At 36.6% G+C, this 15,606-nt stretch overlaps 1 long non-coding RNA gene across 1 annotated transcript; it reads right to left on the minus strand.

Moving 5' to 3' along the window:
- Nucleotides 1–780: 780 nt before the first annotated feature.
- On the minus strand, nucleotides 781–13,114 carry LOC148107612 (uncharacterized). Its single transcript, XR_015721944.1, has 3 exons — nucleotides 12,958–13,114; nucleotides 9,489–9,539; nucleotides 781–915 (listed from the first exon to the last, which is right to left on the minus strand). It is a non-coding gene; the product is annotated as an uncharacterized LOC148107612 (long non-coding RNA).
- Nucleotides 13,115–15,606: the final 2,492 nt, after the last annotated feature.

Raw genomic sequence — 15,606 nt, forward strand, 5'->3', positions numbered from 1 at the left:
CATAGATCACTATCCATACAATATTTATCCATTCATCAGTTGATGGACATTTGGAAAAGGAATCTCTTGGTTTCTGTGGTGAGGTACTCCCACCCCTGAATCAGGAGCAAAGAATCTTTGTTTATTGATGGAGACTCTGTAGGTTCTCATTAGACTCCAGCTAGGTTGATGGTTCCCTTATCCCACAATGCCTTGAGGGATGCAGAAGTGCACTCATCTCAGTAACAGGGAGATAGGGAGGCAGGCACTGGGGCAAGAAATTCTTACCCAGAAAAGTTCAGCTCTGTGAAAAAGGACTAACAAGTCTGGGTTCACCAAAGGACAAAGATATATCCTAGATCTCAGTTTACCCGAGGCCAAGGAAGTATCACCTGGAGACACAACAGTTATCTATGACCAGGAACTCAGTTCAAGCAATTCCTGAACATAGAATCATGTTAGTGACTACCTGAGGGTTCTGGGGCTGACCTTACCTAGCAACACTTCCTCTCAATATCCCAAAGCCTGGAATGGATAGAGGACAGAACCATGAGCTACTGGAAAGGTGTGACCTGTGGGTGTCTTTTCCTGCAAAGGGAGCAGTTAGCATGGCCCTGGGCATCTGAGGGTGGGCATCAGCAGTGAACAATGGAATGCTTACAGCTTGGGATGTTTTGAACCAGTTTCCTTGGTTCAAAAGAGGCAATGTTGCTTTTCCCCATAAAGGATCACAGCAGGTAGAAGAATCAATAGACACGGGCCTATATATTTCACTCTCAGGATTTAATTTTGTTTGTGAAATTGAAAGCCTTAAGCCATAACAAAAGGAGAGTCTAGCAGAGTTTTGTTTTTTCATTCTTGAAACAGGTCAGTTAATGGTGAATGTCTTGGTAACAGTCTTTCTCCAACCTATGGATTTTTGACATCGTTTAGTCACTGTTGTAAAACAAATAGAGAAAAAAAGAAATGTTAAATTTTAATCATTAATAAAAGCTCCTAATTTTACCGTGCAACTACTGCTGTAGCAAGTAATTAGCTTATAGAACACTGCTTATAGTGTCACAGTCTATGCCTGTGCTCCATGAAATTCTTAAACCCAGCTTTCCTTTTTGTTAATTGTCTGTGAATTCCCAGTAAAGGACAATATTATAAAGTGGTATGCACACACATTTCATTTACACAGTTTCAACAATTCACGTGGGTGAAAGAAAATCACCAGCAAGGAAACAGAGGGAAAGAACAATACAAATATGTGAAGAAATAAATAATAACTATTAACTTGTCTATTTTTATCTTTAGAAGAAGAGTATTTCCAGAAGACCTCTGTACATATCCAACAGGTGTCCACATACATACACATGTTCAAAACCAAACTCATTCTTCACCCCCTCCATGTCATCACTCCAACACAAGCTGGTCCTGACCCAGATAAAAAATATGTCATTAGTAAAAGGTGTCATCATCCATTGTATCAGAAATGGTTAAGTCTTTGTACTTCTCTTGTATTCTAACTCAAATACAGCCATCCAGTCACCCCTTCAATTGAGTCTACCTCTGTTATATCTCCCAAAACTTTCTTGTTCTTTTCCTCTTACTTAATCCTGCCTCATCCTGCATTTCTGTGTATTCCGTAGTCTCATAGCTGTCTCACTAGCCTGTTGTTCTTACTGAGTTTGACTGACTTTTTCCCTACTTTATCCCAATAAAAATTTAAGAATTAAAAACAAAAAACAAAAAACCATGTCATGCTGAATCTTTTCCTTACCACTTTAAAAATACTTTATATGACACATACTTTCTCACAGATGAGAAAACAAACTACTTTTCACGACATACAAGACCTTTCGGCTCTCCATTACCTGTGTAGATTTTCTATCACAATGCTCATAAATTTTAATGTAAATTTTAAAATGTATTAAGAGCACAAATTTGAAAACAAGTCTGGGTTTACATTTAACCTTGATTATCTTACTGCTTTATCAGTAAACATTATTTAAGCACTTTTTCTTACACTTTATATTCAAACTATCAATCCATTCTGTTGGGCACCTTCAAAATTTACTTCTAAAACCATCTTTACTACCCTGGTGGCAGGTACCGTCCCTTTCCTCCTAGATTATTGCAGTAGTTTCTCTGCTAGCTGGTTTCTCCACTTCTACTCTTGCCATTATACAGACTATTTTCAACAAAACAGCTTTTTATTTTATTTAATTTTTTTAACAAATCAGCCTTTTCAAGTAGAAGTCATATGCTTGAAATGAATTCTTCAGAGATTTCCCCCTTTTACTGAGAACAAAACACAGATGGCCCCCAAGACTTCCCACAGCCTACAGGAGTTTTACTGTCTGACCTACTCACTACCACAGCCCTCTTGCTAACTCTACTCCAGCTAAACTGACATCACTTTTATTCATCAAACATTCCTGACTCATTTTTTCATGGGACCATCCAAGCGCTTGGAAAGCCGTTGCCTAGATATAAGCGTGGATACCTCTGCCAGCTCTACACCTGTATCAGACAGATTGATTTACAGTTGGAATGGAAAAGCTCTATCTTTATCTCTGGGAAAACCTGGTTGCCTGGTTTCACTTTTTGCCAAGACAATGGCAGTGGGATCTGTAATGGGCTGTTTAAAATTTAAAATAAGGAACCTTGAGGCCTTGTGCATGAGGTGTCTCTGTGGTGCACATTGCTTGCCTGCACTCTCTTTGCTGCACTGTATCCTTTACATTTAAATAAAAGCTTCCCATGAGTTGACCCTGGGAAGTCAAGTACCTCCTTTCAAATATCTCAACTGGGGAAATACTTGCACCTCCTCCAGCTCTTTGTTTACATATCCCTTGCTGAATAGGGCTCACTCACTCAATCATATTCAAAATCTCTATCTAGTTCCTTCCTCACCACCAACTCTCCCATTTACACATACTGACAAATAAGACCATTTGACATTAATGGTAGTATTTAGAAATGTTTTCTTCGGTGGCAGATGGTAAACAGAGATCCATTGACTTAACTCTCCATCGATGTAAAGTATGGAGGAATGGCAAATTAGTAACTGGATGAACTCTTGATTTCACTCATGGTTGAATTCTTAGTTTTTCCACTCACTGCCAGTGATAGGTGAAATGTGTCAAATATTAGGATTTCTTTATGTATATGACTTATAAATTTGAATATATAGGTACATGAATGTATATATGTACATATACAGACAATTTATGGTTATCTATTCTGAATATATACAAATGCCAACTTTATCCCCTTTTAGAATAGAGAATTTAGAATTTTCTATTAGAATTTTCTATTAGAATTTAGAATAGAGAATTTTCTTTCTAACCTGGAGCACATTTATCATTTTGCCTTGCATCTACTAGATCCTCAATAAATGCAAATTCCATTTTCCATCACTATGTATATATCAGGCTATATGAGTCAAAATTGTGAAGTTCTTAAGAGTTCAACCCTGGGTGGAAATGAGAGTGAATCTGGCAGAAATTAAGAATGCTATGGATCAAATGCAGTCTAAACTGGATGCTCTGATAGCCAGGGTAAAAGAGGAGGAAGGATGAATTAGTGAATTGGCAGATGGAATGATAGAAAGAAGAAAAAAATGGGAACTTGGCTGAAAAAAAATTCAATCTCAAGAATGGTGATTACGGGAGATTACTGACTCAAGGAAATGTTCCAATGTCAGAATCATTGGTATCCCCGAGGGGTGGAGAAAGAGAGAGGTCTAGATAGATATTTGAACAATCGTAGCTGAGAACTTCCCTAATCTGGTTAAGGAAACAATCATTCGTGTCCAAGAGGCAGAGAGGACACCTCCCACGATCAGTGAGAACAGACCAATACCATGTCACATAATAGATCTTAGATCCAAGGAAAAAATCTTGAAATGGGCCAGGGGGAAGGGAATCCTCACCTATAGAGGGAGGAACATCTGAATAACATCAGCACTGTCTACAAAGACCTGGCAAGCCAGAAAAAACTGGCAAGACATATTCAGAGCACTAAGTGAGAAGAACATGCAGCCAAGGATTCTTTATCCAGCAAGGGTGTCATTCAGAATGGATGGAGAGACAAGAACCGGCAGAAACTGAAAGACTATGTGACCACCAAGCTAGCCCTACAAGAAATATTAAGCGGGGTTCTCTAAAAGTTAAAAAACCCAAGAGTGATACACAACAGAAATTTATAATCTACAGAAACTTCAAGGCAGCATGACATCATTAAATTATACCTCTCAATAATCACTCTCAATGTGAATGGCCTAAATGGTCCCATAATGCCACAGGGTTGCAGATTGGATAAAAAGACATGACCCATCCATATGCTGCTTAAAGAGACTCATTTTGAACCTAAAGATACATCCAGACTGAAAGTGAAGGGATAAAGAACCATTTTTCATGCCAACGGTCTTCAAAAGAAAGCTGGGGTAGCAATTCTCATACCAGACAGATTAGATTTTAAGCTAAAGACTGTAGTTAGAGATACAGGAGGACACTATATTATTCCTCAAGGGTGTATCCAACAAGAGGATCTAACAAGTATAAATATCTATGCCCCCGACAGGGGAGGAGCTAGATACACAAGCCAACTCTCACCCAGAATAAAGAGACATATAGATAATAATATAATAATAGTAGGGAACCTAAACACTCCACTCTCAGCAATAGACAGATCACCTAAGCAGAAAATCAACAATGAAACAAGAGCTTTAAATGACATACTGGACCAGATGGACCTCATAGATATATATAGAACTCTACAGCCCAGAAAACAGAGTATTCATTCTTTTTGAATGCACATGGAACTTTCTTCAGAATAGACCACATACTGGGTCACAAAACAGGTCTCCAAAGATACCAAAAGACTGAGATTATTCCCTGCATATTCTCAGACCACAATGCTTTGAAACTGGAACTCAATCACAAGGAAAAATTTGGAAGAAGCTCAAGCACTTGGAAACTAAGAACCATCCTGCTTAGGAATGATTGGGTAAACCAGGGAATTAAAGAAGAACAAAATCAATTTATGGAAACTAATGAAAATGAAAACACATCAGTCTAAAACCTATGGGACACTGCAAAGGCAGTCCTAAGGGGAAAACACATAGCCATCCAAGCCTCACTCAAAAGAATAGAGAAATCTAAAATGCAGTTTTTATATTCTCACCTCAAGAAGCTGGAGCTGGAACAGAAGAACAGAACTAACGCACGCACGAGAAGGCAGGTGATCAAGATTAGAGCACAGATTTAATGAATTAGAAACCAGGAGCACAGTAGAACAGATCAACAGAACTAGAAGCTGGTTCTTTGAAAGAATAAATAAGATCCATAAGCCACTGGCCAGACTTATTCAAAAGAATAGAGAAAGGACCCAAATTAATAAAATTATGAATGAAAGGACAGAGATAATGACTGACACCAATGAAATAGGAAGGATCATTAGAAACTTTTATCAACAGCTTTATGCCAATAAATTAAACAACCTGGAAGAAAGGATGCCTTCCTGGAAACCTATAAACTACCAAGACTGAAACAGGAAGAAATTGATTATTTAAACAGACTGATGAATTATGAAGAGTTTGGAGCAGTGATCAAAAACCTCCCAAAAAATAAGACTCCAGGGCCTGATGGATTCCCTGGGGAATTCTACCAAACATTCAAAGAAGAAATAATACCTATTCTCCTGAAGCTGTTTCAAAAAATAGAAACAGAAGGACAACTACCAAACTCATTCTATGAGGCCAGTAGTACCTTGATCCCCAACCCAGGCAAAGAACCCATCAAAAAGGAGAATTACAGACCGATATCCCTGATGAATATGGACACCAGAATTCTCAACAAGATCCTAGCTAATAGGATCCAATAGTACATTAAAAGGATTATCCATCCTGACCAAGTGGGATTCTTCCCTGGGATGCAAGGGTGGTTCAACATTTGCAAATCGATCAGTGTGATAGATCCCATTCATATGAGAAGAGACAAGAACTATATGATCCTTTCAATTGATGCAGAAAAAGCATTTGACAAAATACAGCATCCTTTCCTGAATAAAACTCTTCAGTGTAGGGATAAAGGGAACATTCCTCAATTTAAAAAAAACCATCTATGGGGACACCTGGGTAGCGTAGTCGTTAAGGGTCTGCCTTCAGCTCAGGGCGTGATCCCACCATTCCGGGATCGAGTCCCACATCGGGCTCCTCCACTGGGAGCCTGCTTCTTCCTCTCCCACTACCATGCTGTGTTCCCTCTCTTGCTGGCTGTCTCTCTGTCAAATAAATAAATAAAATCTAAAAAAAAAAAACCATCTATGAAAAGCCTACAGCAAATATCATTCTTATGATAGGGAACATGACAAGGATGCCCACTGTCACCATTATTGTTCAACAAAGTATTAGAAGTCCTAGAAACATCAATCAGAAAACAAAAAAGAATAAATGTATTCAAACTGGCAAAGAAGAAGTCAAACGCTCTCTCTCCGCAGATGACATGGTACTTTATATGGAAAACCCAAAAGACTCCACCGCAAATTACTAGAACTCATAGAACAATTCAGTAATGTGACTGGATATAAAATCAATGCTCAGAAATCAGTTGCATTTCTATACATGATCAACGATACTGAAGAAAAAGAAATTAGGGTATAGATACTATTTACAATAGCAACAAAAATCATAAGATATCTCGGAATAAACTTAACCAGAGAGGTAAAGGGTCTATACTCTAGAAACTACAGAACACTGATGAAAGACATTGAAGAAGACACTAAAAGATGGAAAAACATTCCATGCTCATGGATCGGAGGAACAAGCATATTTAAAATGTCTATGCTACCCAGAGCAATCTACACTTTCAACGCCATCCCAATCAAAATAACGATGACATTTTTCAAAGAGTAGAACAATCCTGAAATTTGTGTGGAACCATAAAAGACCCCAAATTGCCAAGTACATGTTGAAAAAGAAAACCAAAGCTGGGGGTATCACGTTGCCTGATTTCAAGCTATACTACAAAGCTCTGATCACCAAGACAACATGGTGTTGGCACAAAAACAGACACGTAGTCAAATGAAACAGAATCAAGAACCCAGAAATGGACCCTCGGCTCTTTGGGCAACTAATCTTTGACAAAGCAGGAAAAAACATCCAGTGGGAAAAGACAGTCTCTTCTTTAAATGGTGCTGGGAAAATGGGACAGCTATATACAAAAGAATCAATCTTGACCTCTCTCTCACACCATACACAAAAATAAACTCGAAGTGGATGAGACCTCTATGTGAGACAGGAATCCATGAAAATCATACAGGAGAACATAGGCTGTAACCTCTTCGACATCGGTCGGCCACAGCAACTTCTTTCATGACATGTCTCCAAAGGCAAGAGAAACAAAAGAAAAAACGAACTTTTGGGATTCCATCAAGATCAAAAGTTTCTGCACAGAGAAGGAAACAGTCATCAAAACAAAGAGGCAACCCGCGGAATGGGAGAAAATATTTGCAAATGAAACTACAGATTAAAGGCTGGTATCCAAGATCTATAAAGAACTTCTCAAACTCAATACATGAGAAACAAATAATCAAATCAAAAAAATGGGCAGAAGATATGAACAGACACTTTTCCAATGATTACATATAAATGGCTAACAGACACATGAAAAAATGTTCAAAATCATTAGCCATCAGGGAATATTCAAATCAAAACCACATTGAGATACGACCTTACTCCAGTTAGAATGGCAAAAATGGACAAGGCAAGAAACAACAAATGTTGGAGAGCATGTGGAGAAAGGGGATCCCTCTTACACTGTTGGTGGGAATGTGAGTTGGTTCAGCCACTTTGGAAAAGAGAGTGGAGGTCCCTGAAAATGTTAAAAATAGAGCTACCCTATGACCCAGCAATTGCATTACTGGGTATTTACACCAAAGACACAGAAGTTTTGAAGAGAAGGGCCATATGCACCCCAATGTTCATAGCTGCATTGTCCACAAGAGCTAAACTGTAGAAGGAGTCAAGATGCCCTTCAACAAATGAATGGAGAAAGAAGATATGGTCCATATATACAATGGAATATTACTCAGCCATCAGAAAGAACAATTACCCAACATTTGCAGCAACATGGACGGGACTGGAGGAGATTATGTCAAGTGAAATAAGCCAAGCAGAGAAAGACAATTATCTTATGGTTTCATTCATTTATGGAACATAAGGAATAGCAGGAAGATTGGTAGGAGAAGGAAGGGAGGAATTAAGGGGGGGGTAAACAGAAGGGGGAATGAACCACGAGAGACTATGGACTCTGGGAAACAAACTGGGCTTCAGAGGGGAGGGGAGTGGAGGATTGGTATAGGCCAGTGATGGGTATTAAGGAGGGCACATATTGCATGGAGCACTGGGTGTTATATGCAAACAATGAATCAGGGAACACTACATCAAAAAGTAATGATGGTGACTAATATAATAAAAAATTTTAAGAAAAAAGAAAAAAAGAAAGAACAGGCGTTGAGGAGAGAGAATTGAGGGAGCCAATGTGGAAAGTTTTGGGGGTGAGGAGTAAGGGCAGGAAGTTAGGGACCAGGAGGGAGAAGAGGCTATAGCACAGAATTTTTACAGATAAGTATTTAATTATGCTAAGTGAAATAACTCAATCAGAGAAAGAAATTATCATATGGTTTCACTCATATGTGGAATATAAGAGAGAGCACAGAGGATCATAAGGGAATGGAGGGAAGACTGGGAAGAAATCAGAGAGAGAGACAAACCACGAGAGACTCTTAACTATGGAAGCATACGGAGGGTTGCTGGAGGGGAGGTGGGTGGGGTAATGGGGGACTGAGCATTAAGGAAGGTACATGATGTGATGAGCACTGGCTGTTATGTTCAACTGATGAATCATTGAACACTACATCTGAAACTAATGATGTACTATATGTGGCCTAATTGTATTTAAATAAAAAGAAAGAAAAAACAAAACAACAACAAAGAGTTAAACCCTGGAATGTGTTTGTTTTAAATGAAATTCCAGTTCCAAGACTTAGTAAAATTTTGTACACACAGATAATTTTTTAAGTTTTTTATGTCTGTTGCCTCATTTCAAAAATAAGGATAACCATAACCATGGAGGCTTAGTGAGGAAGAAATTAAATGTTGTGAGTTTAATCTGTGTAAATCTACCAAATTAGAAACTTAAATGTGGAAGCAGGATGCACGATTGTTCATAAATACTTTAGGAACGTATTTAGAATCTCTTTAAAGTCATTTCTTATCATAATTTTTCTGTTGGTTAATAAATCTCTGGCTAATTTTAGCTAACATTAAATATTTGTAAATTAATGTAAAACAAAATTATCAAATTCTTTGTTTTACTCTTTGTCTTAGTATATGATATTGATAAATAGGAATCAAGATGATGGAATATGGAATAATAGCATTTTTACACTAAGGTATTGTTAAAATTTTTAAACTACTTTATGAATTATATCATTTTCATTTTGATTCCTCAATTTACCTTTAACTTGATGACTGGTTGCTGTTACTACTGCCGTCTTCTGATACAAATCTGTAAAAAAGAAATGGCATTACTTTAGAGTTAGAAAACATTGTAATTTTATTTTTTGTTTTGTGTATAGTTGATGCACAATGTTATACTAGTTTTAGGTATACAGCTTAATTATTTGACAAGCTTATGCATTATGCTATATTCACCACAAGTGTACCTACCACGTGTTCAATTATAGCACTATTACAATGCCATTCGCTGTATTCTCTATGCTGTACCTTTTATTGCCTCGTCTTATTCATTTCATTACTAGAAACCTACATCTTCCTCTCCTTTTCATCCATTTTACCTAACCCTCCACCACACTCCCCTCTGACAACCAGCAATTTGTTCTCTACATTTATAGATCTGATTCTGCTTTCTGAGTGTTTATTCATTATTTTTTCCATTCATAAATGGAATCATATGGTTTTTGTCTGTCTCAGTCTGACTTATTTCATTTAGCATAATACTCTCCAGGCATTTTAAAAATTGTTGAGAAACCTCCATACTGTTTTCCACAATAGCTGCACCAATTTACATTCCCACCACCAGTGCACAAAATTTTTGTTTTGTTTCATTTTCCTTCACATCTTTGCCAACACTTGTTATTTCTTGTTTTTTGGATTCTAGCCATTATGACAGGTGTAAGTTCATATCTCACTGTGGTTTTGAGTTGCATTTCCCTAATGATTAGTGATGTTGAGCATCTTTTCACGTGTCTGTTTCCTATTTGTATATCTTCTTTGGAAAAATGTCTATTCAGGTCCCTTGCCCAAATTTAAATCAGATTATTTATGGGGGTTTTTGGTGTTGAATTGTATAAATTCTTTATATACTTTAGATATTAACCCCTTATCTAACATAACATTTGCAAATCTCTTCTCACATGCAGATTTCCTTTTTGTTTTCTTCATGGCTTACTTCACTATGCATAAGTTTATTTTGGTGTAGTCCTAATATTTTATTTTTGCTTTTATCTCTTTTGTCTGAGGAGACATATCTAGAAAAATGTTTCTACCACCAATGTCAAAGAAATTACTGCCTGTGTTTTCTTGTAGGATTTTTATTGTTTCAGGTCTCACATTTAGGTCTTTCATCCATTTTGAATTTATTTTTGTGTATGGTGTAAAGAAGTGGTCGTTTTATTTTATTTATTTTATTTTATATTATATTTTATTTATTTTATTTTATTTGCATGTAGCTGTCCAGTTTCCCCAGCATCATTTATTGAAGCGACTGTCTTTTTCTCATTGCATGTTCTTGCCTCCTTTGTCACAAATTAATTGACCATATAGTTTTGGGTCCATTTCTGGGTCTCTTCCATTGATTGATGTGTCTATTTTGGTGCCAGGACCATACTCTTTTGATTACTACAACTTTGTACTTATATCTTGAAATCTTGGATACCTCTAGCTTTGTTCTTTTTCAAGATTGCTGTGACTCTTTGGGGTCTTTTGTGGTTCTATAAAAACTTTAGGATTATTTGTTCTAGTTCTGCAAAAAATGCCACTGGTAGTTTGAGGGAGATTATATTTAATCTGTAGACAGTTTTAGGTAGTATGGATACTAACAATATAATTAATATTAACAATATTAATTCTTCCAATCCCTGAGCATGAAGTATCTTTCCATTTGTGTCATCTTCAATTTCTTTCATCAATGTCTTATCGTTTTCTGAGTAAAGGTCTCTTGCTTCATTGGTTAAGTTTATTCCTAGGTATTTTATTCTTTTTGTTCCAATTGTATATGGAATAGTTTTCTTGACTTCTCTGATACTTCATTGGGAGTGTATAGAACCACAACTGATTTCCGTGTATTAATTTTGTATATTTCAACATGCTGAATTCATTTATTAGTTCTAACAGTGGAGTCTTTACATTTTCCTATGCAAACTATCCTGTCATCTACAAATAGTGACAGTTTTACTTCTTCCTTACCAATTTTTATTTCTTTCTGTTTCCTAATTGCTATGGCTAAGACTTTCATTACTATGTTGAAAAGAGTGGCAAGAGTAGACATCCTTGTCTTGTTCCTGATCTGCAAGGAAGAGTTTTCTCTTTGAGAGAAACATCTTTAAGTATGATGTTAGCTATGGGTTTTTCAGATATGGTCTTTTTTATGTTGAGGTATGTTCCTCTTAAGTCCACGTTCTTGAGAGTTTTTTTGATGGAAGCTTTATTTCATTACGTTATCTTTATTTGCACAAGTGAGAAACAGAGAGATTTTCCTTTAGCATAGAAAATGAGAGCCATTTATTTATCCTTACTTCCACATTCTCTTTTCCCTAAATATCCCTGACTAAGCAAAATTGTGACTTGTATGGTGATATGGTAAAAAAAAAAAAAAAAGCTGTATCTAAGTGAAATGAGTTAGATAAAGAAAGACAACTAGCATATTATCTCACTTATGTGTGGGATCTAATATTTTTTAAGATTTTATTTATTCATTTGACAGAGAGGGAGAACACAAACAGGGGGGAACAGGCAGAGGGAGAAGCAGGCTCCCTGCCAAGCAGGGAGCCCAATGTGGGGCTCGATCCCAGGACCCTGGGATCATGACCTGAGCAGAAGGCAGACCCTCAACTGATGAGCCACTTAGGCACCCCTCTAAATTTTTTTAAAACAAAAATAAGCTCATAGATACAGAGAATAAGTTGATGGTTACCAGAGGTGGGGTTGTGGGGTGAGTGAAATTAATGAAGGAGGTCAAAGATACAAACTTCCAGTTATAAAACAATTAAGTAATGAGTATTTAATGTATAACATGGTCAGTATAATTAATACTAAAACACTGCATATTTGAAACTTGCTAAGACAATAGATTTTAAAAGTCCTCATCACAAGAAAATAAAATTTTGTAACTATCTATGGAGACAGATGATAACTAGACTTTTTGTGGTGCCCATTTTAAGTAGCTTAATTCTAATTTTAGAAACATATGAGCAATGTTAATTAAGTGTAAAATGGGCATTGTCCTATCTGTATTCTCCCTTTGTATCATATGAGGGTTTTTTTTTTTAACATTTTTCTCACCTTCTACATATTCTATTCACAAAATTTGTTTCCTTATCTCTATTAATCTCCATAGTACAACTGAATGTGAATGCAAAAAAAAAAAAAAAAATGAGGTTGCTTAGGTGGTAGACAGAGCCTGCTGATGCAATTGCACCCAGCATGGCTTTCAGTTTGAAAGGCACTGTGAATTTACTAATTAATTTCAGTTATTTCTGGACGTATAAGAACAAGAAAGATAACTTCTACATGAAATCTGAAAAAAAATAGTATATATCAAGACTCAATATTTCTAAATAGTAACCCAATTCATCCAAGATCCAAACTCATCACTGTTAAGTCCTGCTTACAATATTCTGAATTACATTTTAGTTCTTCATCAATTGGATTTTAATATTAATTTTAAAAATAATAAATTTACTTACTCTCCACTTATTGTTCCCTCTCTGTTCCAAAATCTTATTTTATCCCATTTAAGAGCGATGATGGCAGTTAAAATAAGGATGGGTAGAAAAATGTAGAAACTGATCAAGAGGCCATTTTTTTGAGGAGCAGCATATCGTTTTCTAAGAAAGCTTTCACCTTTAGCTGAAAACATGAAAGTACATTTTAAATTCATCAAAAATGATATTCAAAGCTTATTAGTTTAACTTGAAATGTAAAAATTTGTGATTCAAATAATACAGTCATAGAATAAACTTATGTTTTAAAAAGTTTTCAAAAAATAAACAAAAATTTTTTAAAATCTAAAAAATTAAAAATGTTCCAATATTCTGTGACTATACCCCAAAGAACATTATATATTTGTCAACTCGATATATAATTAATATAAATTTATAATCATTATATGTATATTTAATCTTTATGTGTTATATTCTATTTTTCTATGATATTCCCTTTTATGAACTGCTACTTAAACTATATTAAACTGATATTATTCTTTAATCAGTTTTTCATTTAAAAAATAGAGTAGGTGTAAAAGAGGGACTCTAGGGTGGGAGGAAGATGACAGAGGAGTAGGGGACCCGAGTTTCATCTGGTCCCAGGAATTCAGTTAGTTAGCTATCAAATCATTCTGAACACCTGTAAAATCAACCAGAGATCTAAGAAAAGAATTGCTGCAATTCTACAAATAGAAAAAGGGAGCACTTTCTGCAAGGTAGGAGGTGCAGAGAAGTGAATCCCAGGCATTATACTGGAAGAGAAGCTGCAGGAGGTGGGAGCCTCAATCAGCTGGCTGCCAGAAAGTGATATAGCAGTGGTGTGCAAAATCAGAACTTTAACAAGTCTGCACCAGTGAGGGACATCCTTCCTGAAAGGTGCTCAGGTGGCAAAGCAGAACACAATCCTAGGTGGGACAGTATGGTCTCAGGATCCCTGGGTTCACAGAAAGAACAAGGGATTTTAACTGCAGCAGAGTTCCCTGCATCAACACTGGAAGCTGGCTGCAATTAGCAAGCCCAGGCAGGAGTGGGCTTTCACGTCAGTGTTGCCATAAACCTTGAACTGCAGCATGATCAGGTGACTGCAATCCAAGCAGGGACATGGCAAGTAGCAGAACCATGGTGAGACCCTCTCTGCACCACAGGAGCATGGAGGGTGCTCAGGTGGCATGGATCCTTTAGGCAAAGAGGTCCCAAAAGTAAATTGAAGAGAAAGGAACAGAGACAATATACAGAAACAGTGACTTTACAGGTAATACAAATGGCACTAAATTCATATCTTTCAACTTTACTCTGAATGTAAATGGGCTAAATGTTCCAATCCAAAGACATAGGGTATCAGATTAGATAAAATAGCAAGATCCATCAATATGGTGTCTAAAAGACACTCATTTAGACTCAAAGACACCTCCAGATTGACAGTGAGGGGTTGGAGAACCATTTATTATGCTAATGGACATCAAAAGAAAGCTGGGGTGGCAATCCTTATATCAGAAAAATTATATTTTAAACCAAAGACTGAAATAAGAGATGAAGAGGGACACTATATCATACTTAAAGAGTTTATCCAACAAGAAGATCTAACAATTGTAAATATTTATGCCCCATAACTTGGCAGCAGCCAATTATACAAACCAATTAATAACAAAATTAAAGAAACACATTGATAATAATAAAATAATAGTAGGGGACTTTAACTCCCCACTCACAGCAAAGGGCAGACCATCCAAGCAGAGATTAACAAGGAAACAAGGGCGTGGGATGACATACCAGAGCAGATGGACTTCACATATATATTCAGAGTATTCCATCCTGAAGCTACAGAATATACATTCTTCGCAAATGCACATGGAACTTTCTCCAGAATAGGCACAAACTGTGTCTTTTTCAGACGCAAACTGTCTCCAGACACAACTTTATCCAGACACAAACTGTGTCACAAATCAGGTCACAAACCAGTACCAAAAGACTAAGATTATTCCTTGAATGTTTTCAGACTACAAGTCTTTGAAACGTGAACTCAATCACAAGAGGAAAGGTGGAAAGAACTCAAATACACGGTGTCTAAAGAGCATCCAAATAAAGAATGAATGGGTCAACCAGGAAGTTAAAGAAGAATTTTTAAAAATTCATGGAAACAAGTGAAAATGAAAACACAACTGTTCCAAACCTTGGGATGCAGCAAAGGCAGTCTTCAGAGGGAAGTATATAACAATGCAAGCCTTTCTCAAGGTCTCAAATACACAAGCTAACTTTACACCTAATGGAGTTGGAGGAAGAGCAGCAAATAAAGCCTAAACCCAGCAGGAGAAGAGAATTAGTAAAGATTAGAGCAGAAATTCATGAACTAGAAACCAATAGAACAGTAGAACAGATCAATGAAACCAAGAGCTGGTTAATTGAAAGAATTAATAAAATTGATAAACCCCTGGCCAGACTTATCAAAAAGAAAAGAGAAAGAACCCAAATAAGTAAAATCATAAGTAAAAGGGGAGAGATCACAACCAACAACAAAGAAATACAAACAATTATAAGAATATATAATGAGCAACTATACGTCAACAAATTAGACAATCTGGAAGAGATGAATGCATTCCTAGAGATGTATGAACTACCAAAACTGAACCAGGA

Source organism: Ursus americanus, chromosome 27 (genome assembly GCF_024610735.1).
Source record: "Ursus americanus isolate L20-20 chromosome 27, mUrsAme1.1.p, whole genome shotgun sequence".
In the NCBI taxonomy this organism is placed as follows: Eukaryota; Metazoa; Chordata; class Mammalia; order Carnivora; family Ursidae; genus Ursus; species Ursus americanus.